The sequence below is a fragment of the Balaenoptera physalus genome (genome assembly GCF_965194825.1).
Source record: "Balaenoptera physalus genome assembly, chromosome: 18".
Classification (NCBI taxonomy): Eukaryota; Metazoa; Chordata; class Mammalia; order Artiodactyla; family Balaenopteridae; genus Balaenoptera; species Balaenoptera physalus.
Window position 1 is genome coordinate 2,138,543 of NC_138899.1, and position 10,610 is coordinate 2,149,152.

Sequence of the window (10,610 nt, forward strand, 5' to 3'; positions counted from 1 at the left end):
AACTTTAAAGTTTCCTTAAAACATGACTCAAAACATAGCTTTCCATTTTCTGCCTCATGGTCAATTCTCTGAAACTATCTAATACTGTCTCCATGATGTGAGATTAAAAAAAAAAACAACCCCAAGTTAACATAAAATTACTGGTTGGTACAGAAGTCAATATTATGATTACCCTACATTTAAAATTACTACTGAAATCTAGGGAGTTAACACAGAATCATAAAAAACACCACACTGAGCTACTCAGCACATCACACAGGACTTTATTAACGTTATCATGAAACCGCCATCTTCACCATATCCCTCCTAGAAAACAACCTGTGACATAAAATGCTTTTCGAATTTATCAAAATTAGTTTTGCTGTACAACCAGGGAACTCCCTAGACACCTGCTCAGCAGGGAGACGATTCATAGGGTGAGCTGAAGGATGCAGGAAGGCCCAGCCTGCACCATCACTTCCCCAGGGACCGTGCAGAGTCACTCTCTCCTCTTAGTTGATGTAAATCCGAAGGAAAGACAGTGCTTAAGGTCGTATCCCCACGACACCACCATTGAAATAGAAACACCTTGCAAGTAAAGGGAGAGAGAGAAATTCTGCCTCTTTCATCTTTTCCCTTTGGCCTAAAATGATCTAAGTTCCAGAGACACAGAGAACTTAGCCTGAGAAGTCGAGGTGAAGATGAGGTGCCCTCCCCATTTGGGACGATGGGGCAGATGTTTAGGGCAATGCAGCAGGCAAGATCTCGCTCACCATCACTCCTGGGACACACACTGGGCGTGTCAGGACTGATTTTACTGAAATGTGTATGGACCTCATGAATGGACCCTCACATGAGGGTCCTGGCTATAACCAAGCAAACAGCCACACAAATCTACATCTGAACATCTTTACACATTAGCCTGCCCTAAAACAGTCCGTAGGAAACAGGACTTGAGTAGGGGAACTCATCTCTTCAGTAATGTTTAAGCACCTTCCATGGTGAAGGGCCTGAGTTGGGGGCCGGAAGAATAACAAATCTATCTAACATGGTACCCACTCCCAGGAGCCCCAGGAGATGCAGTGGACATATGAATCGTGGCAATAAGACGAGGTGATGGGCACTGTGAAAGCTAAGTATTCCGGAGGTTCAGAGAAAGGACCTGATTGCAAACAGGAAAGTCACTTTTCATCCATTCCCCAAATAACGTACTTCATGCTGTTATTGTTCTATGTCCTCAGTGGCATACAGAGGTGAGCAACTCGGAAACAGTCCCTGTCCTGTGAAGCTTCTATTGAGAGGAGAGAAGACCCACACATAAACAAAGGATGCACTTAGCACTACCCAGGGATATGCTTTAGTAAATCAGGTGGAAAGAACACGGAGAGAGTGGGCAGAAGCCACTTTAGATGGGTCAATTCATCCAGAAAGGTTCTGAGGGGGTGTGCGTCTGTGTACATGTGTGTATGTTTATGTGTATGTGTGTGTGTGTGCGTGCACAGTGGCAGGTGCTATGTGTATTCAGCCAAAACTAACAATGTCAAGTTCTTACATTCGATCTTTTAAGTAAGAACTGAATGCTGTCAGCTATGTACCATCAACCTCCTTTATCAGTGGGCATGTGGATAAACGTCAAAACTTTCATGACCACAGGGAAGAGATTTTTACATTTACTTTCAATCAACATATCTAATCTTAGAGAGCAATTTAAATTATTAAATTATTAGCTGATGTTCTTTTTAAAAATTGTGACTACTGGGTGTACATTCGTTTTTAATTTTTAAACATATAACTAATGACTGCTTTGAGGAATAAACAAAACTACTGGAATGAGGTTATCGTCCCTTTAGTATTAAATTAAATGATTTCTGGTAGAAACCAAACATTTTATAGTGCAACATGAATGATCTAAAAGGTTACCTCACCACCACGCTCAGCCTCATCATTCTGTAATTGTCACTGAACAGAGTAGATTAATTGCATGTATGGTTTTTATCTGCTCTCCATTTAAACAGGAGAGCTAGTTTCTACAGACAACACACTAATTTATCCTGATAATTGGAATGCAGCCAGATTTTTATCAGTATGAACAAGAAAATTTAATTTTTTAATATAAAAAAAGTCAGGCATTCAGTCACCTTTAGAAGTTATGAAAGCATCATCTGAGGGCAAAGTAGCACTCAATCACCCTACTAGCAAACATCTAGAAGCAAACACCAAGAGACCTGGGCATACTTTAGAATATAATTAATCTTGCGAAAAATATAGTTATGGAGGAAAAGAATCAAGGTCAGAATATAATTGCAATATGCTTTTATTTTACTGATGCACTTTCCACTTAAGGTTCTTTAATTTTCACCACTATGTCAAACACAGAAAGAAGTGAGGGAAAAATAAAGCATAATTGAACCATGATTTCTCATGAAGTGCTGGACAAACGCCAAGGCCTTCCTGCTAAGAACAGAAATAAAGAGGGTAATTTCCTCAGCAAGCGACTTATCTTCTAAGACCAGATCCATTCATTCACACCACGAAGGACCCCAACTTCAACAGGTCAATAGGCAGGCCGCCACCAAGAGACCCGCCTCTGGCCACGCGGAGAGAAGCCGGAGGCTCTGGACCAGGGGAAGGCCAGAGGGAGCTGACCAGGCAGACTGGCAGACGACAGCTTTCAGGGGTGGGCGTGAAAGTGCCAAAGTGTAAGATAGGTACATGGTCAACCTTTAAATCCAATAATTCCTAGCAAAAGTGTAAGAGGAACAAAATAAGGAGAGTGCTGAAGGCATCCACAGAGATAGTCCAAAAAGCAGCCCCTGCGTTCTCTCTAGTTAGTGCGCTGACCTTCCGATCCAAGGATGCAGATTTGGGAGCACCGTCAGAGCATTTCAGTAAACATTTGAAGCAAGTGAGAATTTTCTAACTGGAAAGCAGGCATGCTTATCCTAACTGTGCCCTTCTCTTTGCCCCTGTGTGAAGCTCAGATCCTTTACAGCTCTCGCAAGTTTATCCACAAACCTCTCCACCCTCCCATCCACTTAACACTGAGACCACCTGTTCTCACCCACAATACGCAGACTTGTTTACCTCCGTCAGTTTATGGGGCTAGCAGCCCTGTTAGCCACAAAGAAGCACTAGGATATGGCTTCTCTGGGTATTTAATAGTAAATGATAGAAAATGTAGCTTTCTTATATAATATTGCTTTTCCTTCCAAAAATATCTGGAAACTTCTTCCCAAACATTGCAAGCACTTTCTACACTAATCATTCAGGACATCTGTGAATTCTTACAGGGCTCTATTCTTGCCTGCCTTTGCATTTCATCCTAATACAAGATAAAATAAAAGCCAGATGTCAGTCCCTGCACCACTGGACTAAAGGATCATATCTTTTTCACAATTAAAAATAAAATCCCAACTGGTGGATCCAGAGGCAGTTTTAATGACGCCACAGAAATAGCAAAGCTCAGAGGCCACCTGGAAGTTTTTCTTTCAGATAAAAGGACTGAAAACTCATCCTTGGGTTGCAAGTCAGTCAACCCCAGAGGCAGCCGAGGTGGGACACTGAGCACCGCTCTGCAGCAGGAGGGGGAGAGAAAAGCCTCCCGGGAACCAGGTAAACATGGGCGTTTCAAAGAGCTTCCTGGAAGGACCACAGGATGAAGCCACGTTACACAGAAAGTGAGCTCTGAACAGCCATCAACAAAGATCAATAGGAGCTGCACGCAGGAAAGTTACTGAGGAGGAGTGGACGGCGGGTCAGAGAAAGCAGGTCCAGGAACCCCGCCAGGCAGACAGGGGCAGAGATGGCCCCGGTCCCACTCTGACTAGCACTCCACCAGTTCCTGGCAGGAAACCAGGGATGGTTGTTCACATTCACGCTGTGCTAATCTGCAGAGAACCGGCTCCCAGTCAACGGGGTCAGGACCAGTGCCCGACTCTTCTCGTAGGTTTTGTTCTAACTGGGGGTTTCTTGACCTGGGGTCCACGGCGCAGAATGCAGAGGGGTATGTGCATGTGGAAGGGAAGAAAACCCTTGTGGGTTCAGGGCTTGGGGCCGGCAAATAAAACTGACAAAAGACAGGTTAACCAGAGAAAAGACATACAAATTCTACTAATATTTGTAAGTTAACATGCACGAGGACTTTGCAAAAAGGAAGTTAAAAAAAATCACAGAAGTGGTTAGAATTGGGAGCTTCTATATCATTTGAACAAAGAGTGATAAATTGTGAAAAAGTGACCAGGAGGTATATGGGGAGCTAACGGAAGACAGGGGTTACTTCAGCAAGACCTGTTTGTGCAGACTCGTCTCACGGTGGCTCTCTGTCTCTGGTGACAGGGCTGCTTCCCTTTGTCCTGGTTCATGATGGGGAGGGGAGTTATGCCACCTTCACAAAGGGAGACTTATGCCCTGCTTTTAGGCAGAAAAGGGGAGGGCAGAGAAATTTTCCTGTGTATGAGGATTCTCAATTGCCTCTAACTGAAATAATCGTTATGCCAAAGTGGCATATTTGGGGGTGGCAAATTCTGAACCCTTTCAGCATCTTTCTTCTCCTGCCTAAAACTTCAGTTTCTTTATACTTAAACGGTGGCACTGACCAATGCTCTGCTAAGCTTTCGGCATGAATTTGATCTCAGAATAAAATTATTCCTCGATTCCTCATCCAGGTGGAAATTGTATGACCTTCCCTCTCCACTTTCTTAATGGTTCCTTCACTACAAAACTTCAGCTGAATGACTCGGCCATTGATCGATAAGATTTGGAATTAGATGTACCGAGTGTAAATCAATAGAAAGGAAATCAAAACTAAAAGTCCAGAATTATTTCTGCAGCTCGCTTTGTGCAAAACAACTTTGCATTGACCCTCTGGACCACTTGGAGACTCCAGAACAACTCTGCATTCCCGCTTCAGGCCACGAATGTAATGAAGCTACTTTTATGAGCAGACATTAATGACAAGGTCTATTAAAATGGAATTATTTGGCCTATTTACCTCCAAGAACTACTAGATAAAAAAATTAGAAAATTCAAAATTGGTTTTAAGTGTTTGATTTCAATTTGAAAAAGATTCATTTGTGACCATGTCTCAGCTCCCTCTCTCTGCTCCAGGTCATCACATTACTGTGATGTGATTTTTAAATGCATGACTTTCTCATTTAGCCACTAAGATGTACAAGAAAGAATTGGGTTAACACAGGAAATGTTTCTGGCCAGATATTAGAAGGTTTATGCCTAACCCTGGTGATTGTTCCCCTAGTACTAATTAGTACCTAATTCTTTCTACGCTTTTCTTTCTTTTTTCCTTTTCTTTACTTTGAAAGCTGCCTCAAAATATGTTCTATGTATTATATTCAATTTTGCAGAAAAAAACTATTTGTTCAGTTTTTATTGGATTTTTTTCGTTAATGGGAAGAGACCGATTCAAAACAATCTGAAAACCTCACATTGAATTTGGCCAACACACTGGCACTAACTTGGGCAAGTCTTGGCTTTCTTAAACCGCTTGGCAATTTTATGCCACTAGTTTCAAAGCTGAGCTTCTTAGCTGATGAGCTGCTGAGAACAAAAGGGAGGGGTCAGAGGCTCTGACGTCTTGTGATTAGAAATGCGTAACCAATCTGATTTCCTTAACAGCAACACTGAAACAGGATCCTCTCAGATAATGCAGCCCATGTGGAGACAAAGAAGATGAATGAATGAACGGATGAACGAATGGATGGATGGATGGATGGCTACAGCGGTGTTCTCAGGGGTCCCCTTACTCAGGCAAACCCTCCCTGCTGCTTCCTCAGCAGAGGTGGCACTTCCCCTGGGCATTTCACTTTTCTCGCCCGCACTTAGAATTCCCGGTAGAGGGGTCCTGGGAATGCAGAGCTATTCTGGCCCATTGAGGTCAAGGTTGGGGTCCCCAAACGCAGCGCCCGGCACCACCAGTAGCCTCGGGCTGGGCAGTCTCAGGGCTGGTCTGCTCGGACTCGCCTCCCGTGGACCCTCCCCGGGTAGTAAAGGCCACTGGCCACAGCCCACGTGGCCTCCGTGCGAGACCCAGGTCCCCTCCTGCCTTTACAGCATCCACATAACCAGTCTCTACAGTTAATCCGTGAAGCATCAGAACTTGGTGACTCTGACACAGTTCATCTTTCCCAGCAACTCTGTTTAAAGCTTTCTGAGGACAAAAGTAAGAAGACAATTATACAGATTGCGGAGACCAGAGAAAGAGCAGGAGAAAGAGAAGCTGGAGAGACAACCACAGTGGAAAGCGCACAGCTCAGCAAATCACAGGGCAGCGTCCCAGCTGACAGGACCACGGCCCAGCCCCTGAGCACACGCACACGCCTGACTAAACACCGCAACACACACCCGGGAAGAAGACTGCAAGCTGGGATACGTCCTTGCAAGAAGCAGCACATGAACCGCTGCTTGCGTACTTCTCCACCTACAGTCCTTTACTTCTTCCATTTAGAACACAGTTACATTATAACAACCAGCACCACTTCTGTTTCAGAACAACTGATTACATGTCTATTGCCAAATTATGGGTCCACTGGATATTTTCATAAGTGAAAACAACTGCAAATGTGCTTTGAGAGCTATCTTTAATTGATGAATCTGGTGACCTACAGACATACTGTCTAATGGCTGAAGGGTAGCAGAATATGCCACTTACGGAGAAGGATTATTTTGAGCTGAAGACAATCAAGAATCAACAGGTGTAGGAAGAGCTCTCTGGGCTCTCCTTAACTCCCTAAAGTCAGGGCATAAATCTCCCTTTGTGAAGGTAACTCTCTCCCCCGTACCAGGAAGGGGAGAGTACTCTTATCATGGGAGGTAGAGAATCATACTGGAGACTTTACCATAAAAACCCTCATCTAGGGACTTCCCCGGTGGTCCAGTGGTTAGGACTTCGCCTTCCAATGCAGGGGGTGTGGGTTTGATCTCTTGTCAGGGAGCTAAGATCCTACATGCCTCACAGCCAAAAATCCAAAACATAAAAGAGCAGCAATATTGTAACAAATTCAATAAAGACTTTAAAAATGGTCCACATCAAAAAAAAATCTTAAAAAACAAAAACCCTCATCTTCCATTCATTCCGCCCTGTACCAATATTTCCCAGTTGCTTCTCCATGATTTACCATCCCTTGATGTCCAAACCCCCTTTCCTTTGTTAAAATGGTATCTAAGCCCCCAAAGCTAACTGCTTCTGTGACTATTGCTCCTTTTCTGTGGACTCCCATGAACATAAATATTGATAAAAATTGCATACCTTTTCTCCTGTTAGTCTGTCTTTTGATAGTTTAATTTGCAGGCCTTAGTGACATTTCCTAAGGGGGTCGAGGAAATGTTTTTCCTCCCCAACAGTTTTGGCAATGGGATGGCATGGGCTGGGACTTCTTGGTCACTCTGTCGGTGGTCCCTGAGGTCGTGGGACATCTGAAAAACCTGGCAAAGTAAGAATCCCGGATTTCTGCTCAGAGTCTGGTCGAGTGAGGGTGACAAGAGGCACCCCTTGTCTTTTCCTTTCCAGATGTGGATGGGAAGGAGAACACGTCTGTGGTAATTAGTCCTTGGCGTGTAATGTCTTATGAATTCGGGTCTGAGTACTCTTGTTATTGCTCTTTTCCCCCTCAAGGAGAGCCATCGTTTTCCTTAGTCTCTGTCTTTTGTGTCGTTTGTCGTAAGAAGGAGAATCATAGGTAAGGACACAGACATAGGTCCTGTGAGCAGCCTCACAGACCAGTGGGTTTACGGTTTTCGCCACACCAGCATGTTTGGGTAGACCTTGCTGCGATTCACGAGCAGAAGGAGCTTCTCCTTCCGGCTCGTTTAGTGTATTGAGAGCTCGGCTGGAATCCCACGAGAGGATGCTCTCTCTGGTTTTCCACCTGCGGGGGGCACAGGCTGGCAGGGCCGCCCCTGCAGCAGATGAGCCACCAGCTGGGCCTCGAGACGCCGGGCGCACAGCCGCACTTTCTGTCCAACGGTGCCCGCTCTCAGGGGTGTTTGTCTAAACTCAGTTCTCAGCCCTGGTCGCCTTGTTGCCTCTTCCCTCCTTCCCTTGTCAGCCCTGCAAGTACCATCTCAGTGCTGCCACCCACATTCCTCTCATTTCCTCCAATATCTGGCTACAACTTTCCAAACTAATGTTTCCAATTTTTTCCCATCCCTCAAACTTGAATCACTAAAATAAAAACTGCCCTTTTCCCAAAGCTCTGCCAGCTGAAGCTGGACAATTTGATAAAAACTTCAGAGAATTCACCACAGCAGCTCATGTGTGGACAACCTTCATGCCTGTTTCTTTGTGGGCCACTCAGATAGTTCAAGTTCACCAGAGTATCTGATGACATCATCAGAGACTTTCACACTGCAAACCAGGAAAATCTGTCAGGGCTGCCTGCCTTCCCTCCATCTGAAGATGCTTTGAGCCCGACATCTAGAAATCTTCTCCGGTGACTGTCCTCTGGACCCGAATTTAAAGCTTGTTCTAACCATTAGCCTTTCTCGGTTTGTTTTGTTTCCACAGACATGCGCAGGGCTGAGAGACTGGGTCATTGTGTAGGGGACAATCTATTCTGGACTATCTTCTTGGGAAAGTTTCAGATGGGAGAATGATGGGGTTCAGGAAATGCTACTCTAAAACATGGCCCCATGGCGTTTTGGGTATCTTGAGCTGAGGCATTTGAGGAAAAGGCAGAAGCAGGAAGGTCTTCTGAGCGTCCCTCTACCCTCCCTCCCTGCAACAGGGCCCACCCCATACCCAGAAGAAAGGAGCATCCTCATCTCTGAAGACAAATGGATCCCAAGAAGAATCCCAGCGAACAGGCCTTGCTGAGTTTCCCTGTTCATGACACTTACCTCCTACCCCTCGACCTTCCGCATTCCTCCACGACTCTCCCTTCTTCATCAAACACGGCATGAAAACACTCAGGTCCAACTGTTTCTTCAGATCTTCATTTCCTTACGGAGGTTTCCATTTCATGTAAAACATATTTAATAAATGTGTATGCTTGTCTCATTAATCTGTCTTTGTCAGTTTAACTTTCAGACCCAGTTTAACTTTCAGACCTAAGGGGGTGGAAGAAAACTTTTTCCTCGTCCACAAGAGCCATAGTAACCACTAAAAAAGATGCCCTGTAGTCCGAATTTCACTGTGCACATGTATCTTCCAGGGCTCTGGTGAAGATGCAGATTCTGATTCAGGAGATCTGAGCTGGGTCCCAGGCTCTGCATTTCTAACAAGCTTCCAGGTGAGCTGTGGAAATAGCCAAAGGATCTCCAGGACTGAAGAAGGAACCAGAACAGGAAACAGGCGTGAGTAGAGGCGAATCTCCACTAGATCAAGGCCCCAGCCGGCCTCCCACCTCCTTCCCAGTTACAGACCCTGAGCACAATTCTCTGCCACCCCATACACCCAGGGCAGGACCAGGCTCGCTTCCTGCCGTGATGTCACACACCCTGGACATTCCACAGTGTCCTGGAGACCAAGGCGGGAGAATCTGAGGGGACATCAGGAGAGCATCTTCCTTCCGCAGCTGGAGGGACATGGCAGCTAATACAGGAGTGACCCTCTTCGTCCTGCTGCTTTCCTGCGGTCAGGGAGCTGAGCTCCAGCCGATAAGAATGTTTACAGGTATGGTCACGGGGCATTGCTGTGGCCGGGAGAAAATGGGTGCCTCCCGGGGCTGAGTCAGGTGGGCCATGGCCTTCTCCTAGGGGTTCCTCCCCTTCATGCCTCCCCGAATTTACCATTTATTCCCGGGGGAATGGAGCAAGTTGAAACGTTGTTCTATATTTGAAAAATTTTTCAGATCCAATACTCCATGGGAGAGTAGCGTACATTATATATTTTAACTTTTAATTATGGAAAATTTCTAACTTACCCAAAAGTGGGGGAATCGTGGAAACTCCATCACCCGCTTTCAATTGTATACGTTTTGCTATCTTGTTTTACACACACACACACACACACACACACACACACACACACACTCTAGTTGTTACTGGAGCATTTTAGCAACGTCCAAGATGTCTTATGATTTTATGCAAACGCCTTCTTGCTAAGATAAAGGCATTTTTCTCTTACATACCTACAGTGTCATTGAAACACTAACAAAATTAACAAAGATCCCGTGCAGGGCTAGTACTGGCCCACACTCAAGCCTCCCCTCAGGTCTCAGAATGTCCTTTACAGGTGGCTGGTTCGAATCCCACCCAAGCAGGCCCCACTTGGCTCCGGCTGTTGTGTCCTGACCTCTGAGTTGAGGAAGGGGACAGTGGACGTGCCCCCCTTGCTGGGATGTGACTCGCTGGCCGAGGAGGCCGAAGGTGCAGACAGGGGCGGGGCCCCCCGACCCCCTCTTCCTGGCAGGAGGCCACAAGCCCAGGCCCCCTGCTCCCTCCTCCCCTTCCTGCCCCCCTCAGAGGTCACCAAGGACGAGCTCGAGGAAAGGGGCCCCGACAGGCTCCCGGCCCAGCTCCCAGGCCGGACGAGCAGGCCCTGGAGAGTCAGCACAGGGCCCATGCGGCTCCCCTGAGAGCAGGACGTGGCCCAGGCCGGGCCCAGAGTTACCAGGGGGGCGGCCCAGCCCAGCCTGGGTCTGGGCAAGGAGCAGGAGGTCACCCTGCCTGACCTCGTC